General features: G+C 30.9%; 1 protein-coding gene across 3 annotated transcripts in view; it reads left to right on the plus strand.

Annotated features, from left to right (window-relative positions):
- Positions 1 to 15091, plus strand: part of LOC132939151 (protein artichoke) — a 241829-nt gene that overhangs the window by 161600 nt on the left and 65138 nt on the right. For all 3 annotated transcript variants that reach the window (XM_061006176.1, XM_061006177.1, XM_061006178.1), the window contains one exon: positions 781 to 848. The gene's annotated coding sequence lies outside the window, so the exon portion shown is untranslated. The remainder of the gene's footprint in view (positions 1 to 780; positions 849 to 15091) is intronic.

Here is a 15091-nt window from a genome sequence, read left to right on the forward strand (position 1 = left end):
AATAAATGATGATGATATATATTTTCTGAAAACTCAATTGTGGTATCTGTAAGTCGTTCTTACTAAATACATATTCAAAACCATTCATATTGGTCCACAGTCTCAAGAACTATTTTCGATGCTTTAAAATCTCTTGAGTTTGAATCATCGCATTCCACGCAAAATCTGTGTCAAATGTATACTGTGGATACACTAATATGATGATGGGAATAAGACATATATTACATAATGAAACTATATATATTTAATGTGCAAACGCGTTAAACATATTAAATGTGTGGCGTTCGCACTGAAAACTAACAAGACCACATTACGTCTGCATTATATATTTATACAATTTTTCGTAACCAATCGGTGCCGAGCGCCACCAATTAAAGTTATATTCTCTAGACGCCACTGGATAGTTGTACCCGTTAGAACTGTAATGTAAGTCGAATGCATCTAGTCGTATGGCACAGCCAGGATTTTTATTTTCAAGTGGGTTGATAATTTGTAGTTATATATATAAGGGAGGCTTAACTAGAATTCCTCATAATATGACGTTTGGTTATATGATGGGTAAATACAATTTTAGACTTTTGCCGCTACCTTTATACAAATTACGATTTTAACACATCATACGAATTCATGACATAAGTCATACGTAATACGTCCATAGCTCACCGAAAGCATTTTTAAATTTACCTGAAATATCGGGGAGGGCTGCAGCTCCCCTCGCCTTCCATCAACGCCACTGAATGAATCTTAAATCTCATTGCTATCTGTATATTGTTGTTTCAGCGTTGGCGCATTTCGGGGCTGGACGGACCGACAACTCTTATGCATTCACCGAGGTACCGTGAAAACGAGTAAGTATTTATGCAACAATAATTGCAGCATTCTCTTGAAACGAACGATCCCTCCCCCCCAGCGATCTTGCAGGTCGACCACCGTGGCTTTTGCGCCACATGAACGGTTTTCGCGTAAAGTATTAAATGACGACTGTCGGATATAGTAGGCAGGTGCACCGTGCACAGACGGGGCTGCAACGGAATTCGTCGAGAACCTTGTACCCGTTAAAACGGAATTATTCGTAATATAAATACATATATTATATTATACTCGCGGGTTCGCGATCCTGTGGCGATAAAACATTTTTAGGCGCGTGTTGAATAATATACGCATAATAATAAACGATAATAATAATGATAATATAATATATTGTATAGCGTGTGCTCCTCTCGGCTGTAGGTACATTTGGAACGCTCGTTGCACCACACTTTTACTGCGAAGCTGGACAAGTCTGTATTTTTTTTCAACTTGGCATTTTAGGTTCGATTACATATTGATATAAAAAAACAATTAAGTTAGTTTCTGAAAAAGGTAGTTTTTTTAATAGTTTAAAATATAAATCTAAAAACCCGTTTGTTCAAAATATGTACAGTATTAATTAATATGTATTATATTATGTTAAAATAATAATTATCCAACTGAAACCGATGATGTTAGTAAGTAGAAGCATGTAAAGTATATTGGTAAAAGTATAGTAATTGAACATTTAATCAAATCTTTCAAGTACTGGCCTTCACTTCTTCAAATAATTACGTAATAGGAATATTGGACCTTAAAATATGGATATTGGATGCACGGTTAGTGGTACTGTAGTAGCAGTAAATGGCACCACCGTGACAATAGATAATAAATCTCATTTTAAATTCTGTCAAATATCATATGATAATAAATGTAACTTATATAGTTATATCATAAAATACTATATATATTAATTATTAATTTTATTATTAACCAGTCGCCATTTTATGAAACATTGGAATATTTTTGCAGTGATTACAAAAACTTTTTGTCTCTAACGCGATAGATTAGTTAGAAAGTTACTATGGATAAAAACAATTAACTACTTACTACTTAACTTTAACTTCCTGACTAGTTACTAGTTAGTGCTCAGCTTTTATATATACTGATATTATTCCATACCATTATTACGCTATAATAAATAGATATGACTAACAGACTAAACGTGGGTTTTTTTTCATGGAATTGCCATTCCAATTGAAATTTAAACAATATTATTGACAGCTATCATATATGAGAGGAAAAATTACGATAATATTATACCACTAAAAAAAACGAGTTCGTTTTGGTAGGTACGTGAGTTTTCTTACTTTCTTATAATAATGTTCTTCGATGGAGCATATTATAATATCATTTCGATGGTAGAATATTTAAAAAATATATAGAATATTATAATATTATTAAAGAAAAATTGTAAAATATTCACGATTCGTAAGTATGAAAAGTTTGGGTAAAATAATTTTTCTACCTCGTTTTACAATAGAATTTATTTTAAAATGTGCATATTAAGCTCTCATTATCCTAGCCGTACATATCGTATTATTTAAATATTTAATATATTATTATAATGAGCAACCGAGGAAATCTGGTGCGCGTTATATGATTATACAATATAGCTACATAATACTATATTATATTGTCGTCCTTCTACACAGTTACCACGAGAGCGGTTTTTAGGTTTGAAACCGAACACATTTTTTTGTTGCTTTAGGTTTAAAATACCGATATTTATGTTTTCCTGTATCGAATTCGAATACCGGTGTTTATATTCTTCGGTTTCGGTTTTGTTTTCAATTGCTGGTGTTTTTTTTTCAAATTTCGATTTTGTTATCCAATATAAGTATTTTTTTTTAACGATTTCGATAGACCACACAAAGTCCGGTTCAGTGGTGATTACTTGTGGATATACCATTGTCACATAGAAACATCGGATCACCGTGATTTTTTGATTTATTTGCGTACTTATATGTCTCAGAATATGTAGCTACCGTAAAGTGCGTACTATCATCGATCGACCGAGCACACGGCAAATTATAATAATTAAAACGTGCGGCGCTTACACGTTTAGCTCGATCGTGTGATCCGATCGGTTGCCGGCCTACACCGACCACACATCGCAATTATATAAAGGGCGTACATTTATAACTAATTCTGGACTTAACGTACGTGGTGTCGACACAGTCGTGCATATATTATTATATCATTCGATTGATCACTCGCCCGCCAATTGTATTACATACTATACAGCAGGTACCTATATTATTACTAAATTTCAGCTTTTTTAGGGTTTCCAAATCAAAAATATTGGACTACCCAAAACTGTTAAACCGGGAAAACAGAAATAAAGGTAATAACAATAAAATTAAGATGGTCGGGAAAATCCCCCGAGGGCAAACAGAATCAGATAGTCGTGATCCCGTGGATTGTACCTGATCGGTAATGGGGACATACAACTTTGGGGGGTCCGCGATGGGTAAGTCTGCCATCACGCTCCGGGAAATATCACCTCGGGTTGTCACACACAGGCGTTGTCTATTTTCATTCACAGTTTATTACAGTCGATATAGTAAGGTTTTATGCACCGTGATTCGTGATGATCTTTGTTGAAGCGCCTTGTAGTAGAATTGAATCAAGGACCTTTGACACCTACTGATAGGAATCTTGATACTTAGAATTTTCACACGTGGGAGAGTCGCAGTACAATATTATTGAATAAATAGAATTCGAAATATTCAAAATTAACTATTCTAGACAAAACCAAGCTGAAAGCTCGATTTAGAACAAAATATCGAGGTTTGTACGGTGAAGCGGCCATGTGATTAAAAACGACTCCCTCCGCTAATCCGTTTAGCTGAGCGTAATAATATATTATGTGGGTTTACCGATTATCGAGCGATTAACGTTTTATTCGGAGCACCGTGTGGATAGAATAATAATAGATATTATATATTATGGGAAAAGTGTTGAATATAGGCAATCGGCATTCAGTATTATAAATCCTAGGCAAATAAGCAATCTATACAATTGTCAATTTCTATGATTTTTATAGTATTTCAATGCTATAATATGTTAGATAAGATATAAAATTTAAATTAACTAATGTTTAATCAAAATGTTCATATTATTGAAACTATATGAAGTATAGGTAACCTACTTATATTGTATTTATTTATTGAAGCATACTGCAGTTAATACATGACATAATATGTAAAATTGCGTAAAATATATTTTTTTTATGCTAAAATTTTTTGGTTTGATATTGCAAAATTTGACGTGCATTTGACCTTGTCCAGTTCCAGGATTCCTGCTGGGTTGCTATTTTCTGTAAATCAAATGTATTTTCCCCTTGAAACTTTGTCAATCGTTATTAAACTTTGTTTGGTATATTCTGAATTGAAACTTCGAGTCTTGAGTATAAAGACTTTAAAAATACCTCACCTCCATTACAACACCTAAAACATTTCGAGCGTCCCTTTGATCTTTGTCAGTACCTACTGGAACTCGAACTGTAGCACCAACTTCTGTCATTTGAGTTTTTTATCTGACCATATTATTTGAAATGTATACATTTATATACATTTTATACTCTCCTTACTTGAGGTTCGGAATTCAATAGATAGACCTATCTATAGTCATTGCTCATTATGTTATACAATTCAAAGGTTTTCCTGCTTATTTTTGTCATTCTATTTATTCCATAGAAATCTGAAGATATATTTATCGATTTCCAGGTTCAACACTCTGTCGATAATATATAATATTATTGTATCTATATTGGGTTTTGATTTTCGGGAAAAGTCATTATTGTAATTTCGTATGCGACCGGTAATCTGTATAGCGTATTAAATGCTGAGGTGTCAAGAAAAATAATATTTTTTAATACCGTTTCAGCCGTAGTTTTAGATGCCACCGTCTGCTATTAAGCGCAGTCGGCCCTGTCAATAGGTCGTATTATATACATACTATGATGAATGGAAATTTCAAGGAAAATACTTGGTAATGTCTTAAAAATAATTGCAGGAACGCTTGTAGTTTACATTATAATAATATTATATTGTGGTGTAGTAGCTGACTACTAAACGAAGTCTGGTGCGCGTATAAGCCCACAAAAAAAAAAAACTTCGAGTAGGTATACACATTATAATATTATTATGTTACGTGTAACTTCAATATGTCGTGTGGGTATATTTTTCAAACGGAGCTCGATAAGTTTTTGTCGATAACCGTATGCCGAGGAGGATGCTAAGTCACCGCACGCCGAGTTCGGGGGTCGTTAGGCCGGTATAACTCAATAATGTCCCCGTATACCATAGTTTCGGATCGAGTATGGGGTTTCATATATAGGGTCGAGACTGTAAATAAAATATGACGTGTAATATATAACGTGATGCGTTATATAGAAATAATATCACATCGGACCCGTTTTAAATAATCCAATACATTAGGCATATCGCGGTAAATTATTTTTCGTATTAAAAATGTCCACTCACGATGGGAGGTGGTTTCGCTAATGTATGGGTTCCTGGTAAATCCCGTCACTAAAATAGTAAAATACATAATAATATTGTATTATAATACCATGTGATAGGTAGTAATTATAGCGTTTCAACATTGACTAACGACTAACTTTTTCCAGTAGGGGACTTCAACAGTCTCTTGATCCGGACAAGGTCTCTATAGGTCTTTAAGACTTCCCTGTCTGCCATCGTACTTGATAGTATAATTATTATTATATTGATATGTCGTCATGTTTTTGCGGTGGTGACGCACGTAAATGGTATATATTATATTATTATGACCGCAACCACAGACATCGTTCACTCGACGGGTGAGGACGAGTCTATTCCCGTCATGCAATTGTGATTTTTCGAGTCCACTGGTGTCTGGTAATATGGATATTCCCTATTAACTGGTTTACACCGTTGTCACAATTCACAAAGGTATTACAGTCGCGTATTTATCTCGTAATATCAGTGACATATTATTATGACCCTGGGGCCTGGACTATATTATTATAATATGTAGACAATATTGTATATGGTTATCGTTGATTTTTGTCATTAATTCTTACCAACCATTATAGTTTCAAGCTAACGACAAAAATTTGTTCTGCATATTTAATGATTATTAAGTATTTTTTAGATATTTTGACAAAATTTGATATGTGTTGCATATTTATGTGAAATTTATTTATATACTGTTTTTAATACCTAATAAAGGTTTGAGATGATGTAGAAATGTAGTATATAAAAGAGTGAAACTTTGGTGTAACGAACTTCCATTGGACGACATTTTTGGTTTAACGAAATATTTTTTGAGAACCATAAATTTATTACCAAGTTAGAACCAAATTTATTTAATTATATTTAACGAATTATGCTATAATATATTTATTTTGTTGTCCGCTGTGAGTTCGTAATATGAATGTTTCACTGTAATACATTTTTCGACTACAAACTCATCGATTAGTGATAAACTATTATAAATTTGGTAGTTATTAAAAGAAATGAATTTTCTTATTCATTAAAATGCTTAGAATTTGATTATTTGTTTTTATTAGGTACTATAAGACATAAGTACTATTATTATAAAGGTATTAAATTTATTTAAACATTTTTATACTTAATAAATTAATAGTTAGGAATGAAATAAATTATTTATTTGTCTAAAATTATTTTACACCTACCTATTTTAAATTTTGTTTTTACATGTCGTCATATTGTTTACTGATTATATTATAATATGGCATATCGTGATACTTTTTAAAGCATACATAGCAATGATATAATTTTGTTTATAAGTGCTATACTGGATCCTGTCAATGTAATTTCGTCGGGATGAAAAAAGAAAAAAAAACAACCGTAACAACATTTTTAGTACTTTTCATTTGAGACGAAAAACTGAACAATTATATTGTTACACGTTGACTGCATCGGAATTATGTTTACATTTTAAAACGACTCGTTTTTTTTCCCTATGTTACTATGTTTTTTTTCTATGTTTTCCTACTAATATAATGTATAAACGACCCCCACGTCGGGCCGTTTCAACGTTATACGAGTATGGCGTCTTTTGTCCGTGTGGCGTTGAGAGTTGAGACGCGCTCAAGGCCGTCAAATACGCCAAAACCGTTTGGCCGCAGAAAGGATATTATTATTATGTTATTTAATATTATAACCCTGCCGCCGACAGATCCCACGCTCACGCGTCTATACTCGGACATCGTGTACTCGATACTCCTATAACTATGTAAGTGTATACAAACACACTCTCTCTCTCTCTCTCACACACACACACACACACATAGACCTACGTATACATGATGGCCATATAGGAAGTAAAATGTAAGCTGACCGCAGTAAAAGTACAGCGAGTATCTACCTACACGTAAAAACATCCGATAATCGATTTCCGAAAAACGGCGGCGCTCAGTACTATAGGGCCAAGCAGTATGGCTTGTATATCCGTTTTATGCGCTGTGCCGATTGAAACCGCACCTTAGCTTACATAGCGATAAACTATTGTTATAGTCGTTGTTGTTGTTTTTGTTGTTGTTGTTGTTGTTGTTGCTGCTGCTGTTCACAAACATGGTGATTTTATTCATCACACACTAGTCTCAAGCTATGATACACTACATATATACATAGTAATAAACTTTCATTGCCAAACTGCACAAACCGAACACCTAAACAATTTTATTTTATTATTATTATTATTATTATCGTACGAGATTTTCACCTGCGTAATTTTGTTTGGAAATCATGGTCAATTTCCATTACGCCGTGATATTATATATATTATAAATATATTATATAGTTTGAAAAATAGGTATAAGAGACAGGTATGCATGACAATATGCAGGTATATAAATTGGTGTGTAGCCGTGGTACCTACTAATTACTATAAGTGTAAACGGTAAACCTGTTTATTTTTACAATATGAGCCATTTATGCAGGACTTCAGAGATTAGCCTCTGCACGACCATTTAATCAAACGGATTTTGTATTTCTGTCTATATGTTAGGTGAAAGTATTATGTTTGGACTCCGAACGTTTAAAAACGTTCCGGAGTTTGTTTATTTTACAATGGCGTCCGAGCGAACCAGCGAGAAACTATAAGTTTACTTTCTTACAATGACATGTACAATTTTTCTATAAAGTTATAGTCACGCACGATTAACTTCTTAAAGTTAAGTTAAATTAGATAGTAGTTTAGTGATCTATTTTAAATTGAACAGGCCTTCCTATATTATAATACATATTAAACACAACACGAATATGATTTAAGTAATTTAAGCACAGTTTTTTTACTTTTTAAAAATATGTAATACTTTAAAATATATATAATCGTCATATTATTATGTGTATTAGCCATTAAGTATATCGGTCATACTAAAAATAAGAAAATTGGAAAATTAAGCAAACCCATCACTGGTATTAATTTTTTTTTACCTTCATAATGATATTATTTAGCAAAATGTATAAATAAGAGTAAATTAAAAATAATAAATTTCCAAATATATGATAACTTGAATGTTTATAATTTAACTTTATTTTTGTTTTGTCATTATTAAACGTTTACTGCTACTAATTTCACTAACTTTATTGTTAAAATTGTATTGAAAAATTACTTTCGTTTTCCTAACAATAATAAAAATAATAATTTACCAACTAATTAAAAATAAAAACGAATGAGTGTACAGTGTACTAAACTGTTGTTTTTTTATTTTTATTTGGCCTTTTTCAAACTTCAATAAAATGTTATGCACTTTAAACGAAAAATATTTCGACTCTTTGGTAGTTTCTGTTATTTTTACAAATATTAAAAATAAGTACAATTTTTCGTTGATAAACGTAATGAAAATTATTGGTACTAAAATAAAATACTTTTGTATAAAACGACATAATACGATTATCAGACAGTGTAGTTAACATAAACGTATTTCTTCAATGCAAAAATGTACTAGAAAAATAGCATTGAAAGTCATAAACATGGAAAAAAATGATCATCAATATCGTAAATTTAACTTTATGAGAGTGTGAAACACAATTTGTCTTACTCGGGTAGGTACTATGGAACTAAGGAGATAAAAAAATAATATATAAATTGTAAATGCACAAAAGTTTTAAGTAGGTACTAGGTAGGTACACCATTGTAATGAACTAATGAATATCCAATGAGACATAAGTAGCCTACTTGTACTTAAATTTCCACAGAAAAGCTCAATCCTACAAATTGTATTAAAATTAAAGTTATATTAAACAAACATCACAATGAAATTAGCATAATTCAAGTTTTGAAAATTCATAAAATACTTTCTAATCCAAATATTTAAATTGACGTATTTTATATGGAAAAAAAATTAATATTAAAAAAAATAATAGTCTTAAACGTTAAGACTGGGAATTGTATATTTTACAAAAATAAATTTTAAAAATACAATCGATAGGTACTATTAATTATCATTGTTGCATATCGGAGAAATATGATTTATTTATTTTAGGATTCAGTGTAACAAAATGTTAAAAAGGTGCAATAAAAGATTTTAATTAATTTTAGTTTGGAATAAAATTGACAAATTGACAAAAGAGGTAATTTTAGGCCAGTACAGGTAGTTTTAAACAACCTATCGATTTTACTTTTACAAATTTTTACCTGTCACAACCACAGGTACCCTTGTTACTACTTAAATTAATTATTAAATTAAAAAATAAATTAATCTTTTCCTTAATTATGTTTTTCGTAATATATTATTTTGGTGTATAAGTTTGACAATGTTAGGACAATATCAATTTCGTCGTGCATTACGTTTGGTGATCTATAAACTAGCGATAAGAAAACCAAAAACATTGAAAAGTTAATGTATCATATAACACTATATTAAAGAATGCATAAGCCTATATAGCTGTAAAAAAGGGTTTTTTTTATTTTATTAAAAATGGTTTACAAAATGTATACAATACAATGAGTAAATTTGATAAATGGTTATTAATAGGAGCTTGCGCTTATGAGCAGGAACTCACCAGTGCTAACGATCAGCTAGGTAGATACTTTTTAAGTACCTATTACTATTGATTAAATATACAATATTTAATCAATGCTATAACCTATTGGTTTTTTTTAATAAGTTTCTAGAGCTACTGTCTTTTGAGTTACTGGGAAATAAAATGGATGGTAGTTGTTTGATTAATGGGTCAAAAAAATAATATGATTTTGCTAATTTATTAAAGGGAGAAGACGTTACTATAAAAAAAAGTAACGTAAAGTAAGCTTATAGTCGTAAGCAGATGAACCCCATAACTGAATACCGTATGTTCAAACTAACTAAATTATTGACTTGTATATGCGGTAAGTGCATTAGATAGTGAGAGTTCGGATGTCAAGAGTAGTCTTAATAGAAAACTGTAAATTATATTATTATATTATATAAATTTAAAAATAATTGATGAAACTATAATTTGTAATTTTTATTCTAGAAGTTTATATATCCACCATATTTTCATAGTTCTGAGTTCAACTAGTTCGAAATTCGTTTGTTATGAAAAAACATCTGATCAAAGATAGAGTTAATTAGCAATTACACATATTTTATGGAATCTATCGATTGATTTAAAACTATCTCAGAGAATCGATACTGGATGTACCTTCACTCGCAATAAATAAATATCTGGTGAAATTGATAAAAATAAATCAAATAAATGATTCATACATTTATAGTTTCTACAATTATTTTACAATAATTGATGAACATTTAAAAGCTTTATTATTTTCTGAACCAAAATTTTAATTTTAATCGTCGTTCACACGTGCCGTACCTACCTTCTATCAGTGTTTTTGAACTGTGTATATCTAACGTTTAAATAATTCAACCAGTATAACTATCACAACCATTAAAAAAAAGACTGAATGCTGAGGAATAAAATCACATAGTAATAAGTCTATTTTGTTTCTAACTATACCCAGCATATTAATGAAAACAATGCATAGATTCTTCATAGAGGAGAATTAAAATAGAAGGCGTGGTAGTGATACCTACATAATATTGTTTTATTTGACTTACCGTTAAGCACCGTTCCACTCGTACCATTAAAACAGTCAATAATACTTTGTGATATAACGACTAAATATTTACGTTTAATCGCGATTGTTAATGAGTGATAAAACATTACTAACAAAGCACTAGTAATAAGTGAATGATAATGCGTGACGAGTGGTGAAAACAAAGACATCTAAAATTATAAAGATGTCATGTCGATGGGTATTGGGTGGAAAGGTATAGTGTTCAGAGTTTGGTTTTTTTGTGACGGCCCTAGTACGGGACTATTGGAGTGCGGTGGAAGTGTGGGTGTACAAAATACCATACCAGAGACCCATTATATTACACTTTTCTACATAAACGTAAAACTGTTCGTTTTGCTAAAAATCTAAAATAGTTATCTGTTATAAACATTGGAATAAAACAAAAAAAAAAAAAAAATACCACAAAAAGTTTTGAATAAAATAAATCAAATATTTTTAGTAATTATAACGGCAATTGATTTAATTTTAAAATCTTTTTTTTGTATTGTAAAGTTTATTCCGTCAGTTCACTTTTTGTTTATTTTAACAAAAGGTAACTTTAGATATTATTCGAACAATTATGTTTCATAAAATTAATTAGTTAACGAACGTCATAGAATTGTTAAATGAAAGCTTCAAACTAAAATGTACTTAATTGATTTTTTAGTACAATAATTTACAGCGTTAATACTATACGTAATACCATGTTAATATTGTTATGAATGAATAACAAAATACCCTAATTACTCTTCAGTGGATATTCATTAAGTGCAGGTTTAACAACAATTATTACGTACATGTTTTCCGCAACGTTTTTAAACAATTTATGTAAAACAGGAATGCTGTTAACATCAAATTAAAAAGATGCATATACAAATGAAAACAACGATTTATACTCAAAATGATCTCGTTATATGGTGTTTAATTAAACGTTTAAAAAAGTCTCCCCTACCCTAAGCTACTTTATTTACTGTAATTTAAATGTTATTTAATACGTTTATATCTTTAATACAAAAAAAAGCAATTAAAAAGTTTTACGGTTAACTTTATTTCAGCTGTTTACCTGGGTTTCAGTTTTATGATTATAAATTACAGCAATAGTATTAAAAACATTTAGGTAAGCATTTAAATAACTCTTATTCATAGGCATTAAAAGCCTTAAGTAAAAGAAACTTGAAGATTTTTTTCGAATGTATGGTCACATTGTATTGCCTTTGAAGTGTTTGCATTTTAATAGTACGCAATGACTTATGAATATTCACCGAATTAATATTTTGATTTTACAATTCATACATGAAAAAAAACATTATTATAATAGATATTTATAAATATTAAAATTTGATAATTTTTATTATTGAGTTTTAAAATTCAATTTTGTTAAAAAATAAAAAATATATAATTTTATGAATTCAATTCGAAAATATCACTTTTTGTTTGTTATTTTTTTAATTACGTTAAGCTATCATACGTAGTTTATTATTTAGATGAAATCATAATAATATTTAACACCGTTTCAATGTTAAACTACCCATTTATTTTTAAATACGTGTATAAACAGTTTAATTACTTTTTGACCAAAAGAACATCTACCGATTGTTATACTTTAATGACTTTATTTAAAATATATGAAAATAATCAATATTGTTATAATAAGTATTGGTAGATATATGATTACCCAAACTAATGAGTGGCATAATATAATTATGTATTGGAAATTTGAAAAATGAATTTTTAATAAATTATAGAAAATCCTTACGGGAATTAAAATTACGTAATTTAATATTTTCCAAAAACATTTATAAATGGATAGTAATACAATTAAAATCTTAATGTACAACATAATTTAATATTTTTTTTCAATTTTTCACAAATTCTAGTGTAAATTAATTAATTATTAATGTCAACAAATTTAAAGTTCATTATATTTATTATTATTAATTTTGATCAATAATATTATGAATTCTTTAAAATATGTCATGTTTTTTATAAATTTAAAAAAACTAGCTAATACTTTAGTATATCACACCGCTTTAACAAAATCCATTTAATCATAAAACCCGTAATACAGAAAACTTTTTTAATTATTTTAAATCATCATTAAATCGACTCTTCGGTGTATCTATACATATCATTGTATTATATAAACAAGTAGAAAGTTTGTAAATGATTATGTTTTAACTTGGATAATCTGAGGGTTTTACTGTATTAATGATTTGATATAAAACACAATCATTCGGGTAACTATTAGAATTGTATTTATTAAAAAAAAATAACGCGTTGAATTCATTTTTTCCAAATTAATGTTCAGGAAAAATATTGAAAAATGTCACGGAAAATGGAAAAAACGGTTACTAGTTCAAAGAGTCCATCCAACCCGTATGGAAAAGATAAAACATAAAAATAAATTAACAGTGACACGCGATCGAATTTTCGGGAAAAAGTTGTCACGGCGCATCGTATATGCAATTTTGCTACACTCATGCGTGCGTGCGTTCCTCATATATTATTTTTTATCCGTACTGCTGTGTCGCGTCGGTTGTACCATCACGAGCACGCGAATGATATATTATTTTTATTACTATTGTGTTATAATATATTGTCATTTTTATTTTTTACATTTCTACATTACTTTTTTTTATCCAACGACGATGTTAAATTCTTATTTTTCGTGTATTTGGACTTTGACAAGACAATGTTTAGTACATACGACTACGAGTGTACAGGGCGAGCCACCGCTTGTTCCCGGGTTAACTTTCCCGTCAAAAAACATGCCATATGCGTGTTGTGTTTTGACGCCGGCTTTGAGAGCATTTAACGAATTCCGATAATTTCTGCAATATAATATAAACTAGACCTATACTACCCCGTTGACATAATTTTGTAGTGCGTGTCGTCGTGCGTTATTATTATAAACCGCTGTTGTTTACGACAGCCAAAAGCCCAATAACAATAATAATAATAATAACAACAATAATACGTAACTGGCCGATAAACGACACGCTCACGCGATGGCGAACTGTGCTCGGCGGTTGAAATAAAGAGCACGAGGTCTGCGGTAAAGCGAAATATTATCATCGCATTCGGTAACATAAATAAATATAATTATTATTATTATACAGCTGCTACGACAGTGTACGTGGTATATTAACCTATTACTCGCCGGTCAGGCGTTTTCCGACCAGAACTATCGTCCCGACACATTATTATGTTTTTCGGTAGCAATCTCGCCCGAGGGGTGACGAAAATATGAAAATTAAACACACACACACACACGTGTATATTATTTGCGCAAGCGTGGAGAGCAGGTGTGGTCGAACATTTTTCGGGTCGACGGGAGCAGAACTATAGATTGAAGGGATGAGAGGGGGTCGGTCTATATTGGGCGGCGAACGGAGGATAATTTACTATATATACCATATTATATTATATCGTTTTGGTCGCGTATACACAAACTCGTGTTATATAATATTATATAACTAAGCCGCAGTCGTGCTCGTCGTGTGTATAATAGGTACCCGGTCACAGTCAGTGTGCGGCGGGGGAATCGATGGTCGAGGGTGGAGGACGCGTGAAAAGGTAATGCCCGATTGAACGCGGACGATTGTCCGATCGTCGTAATATATTAAATGATTATCTGCGTTTCGTTTTCGTTTTTTTTTACATTTTAAAATTTATATGGTTATATTTTATTATTATTATGTATTATTATTTTGTTTTCGCTCCTCCACGATACATCATCCAGCCCACGCTATGATTTGACAAAAGCAGGTATTCACCCCCCCCCAACCTTGCCACCCTCTAAACATAGTCAGTATAATTCCATCTCCCTCCCCGATTTCACGTCGAAGTTTCCACGCCGCGGTCGTCGTCTTTGTCGTCGTCGCTTAATGACAATGCCACCGTCAGTATACTTCTCCTCCCGTTCGTGTAGTGCAATATATTATATTATAATAATAGTTATAGTATTATATTAGCGTAACGTAGTACTCCGTGAACAATGCAAATTAAAAAGTAATTAATTACTGGATGGTATGGTTCAATGTCGGAATGCCGTGGCGCGATTAGACATTGATTTTTTACAACAATTATTCGTAACGGCGGAAAATTAACGACAAGTCTATATTGTGTTATCTAAACGATGAAATCACCAAGCTGCGTCAGTTCGTGTTTGCTGTTATTAAAC

This window comes from Metopolophium dirhodum, chromosome 2 (assembly GCF_019925205.1).
Source record: "Metopolophium dirhodum isolate CAU chromosome 2, ASM1992520v1, whole genome shotgun sequence".
NCBI lineage: Eukaryota > Metazoa > Arthropoda > Insecta > Hemiptera > Aphididae > Metopolophium > Metopolophium dirhodum.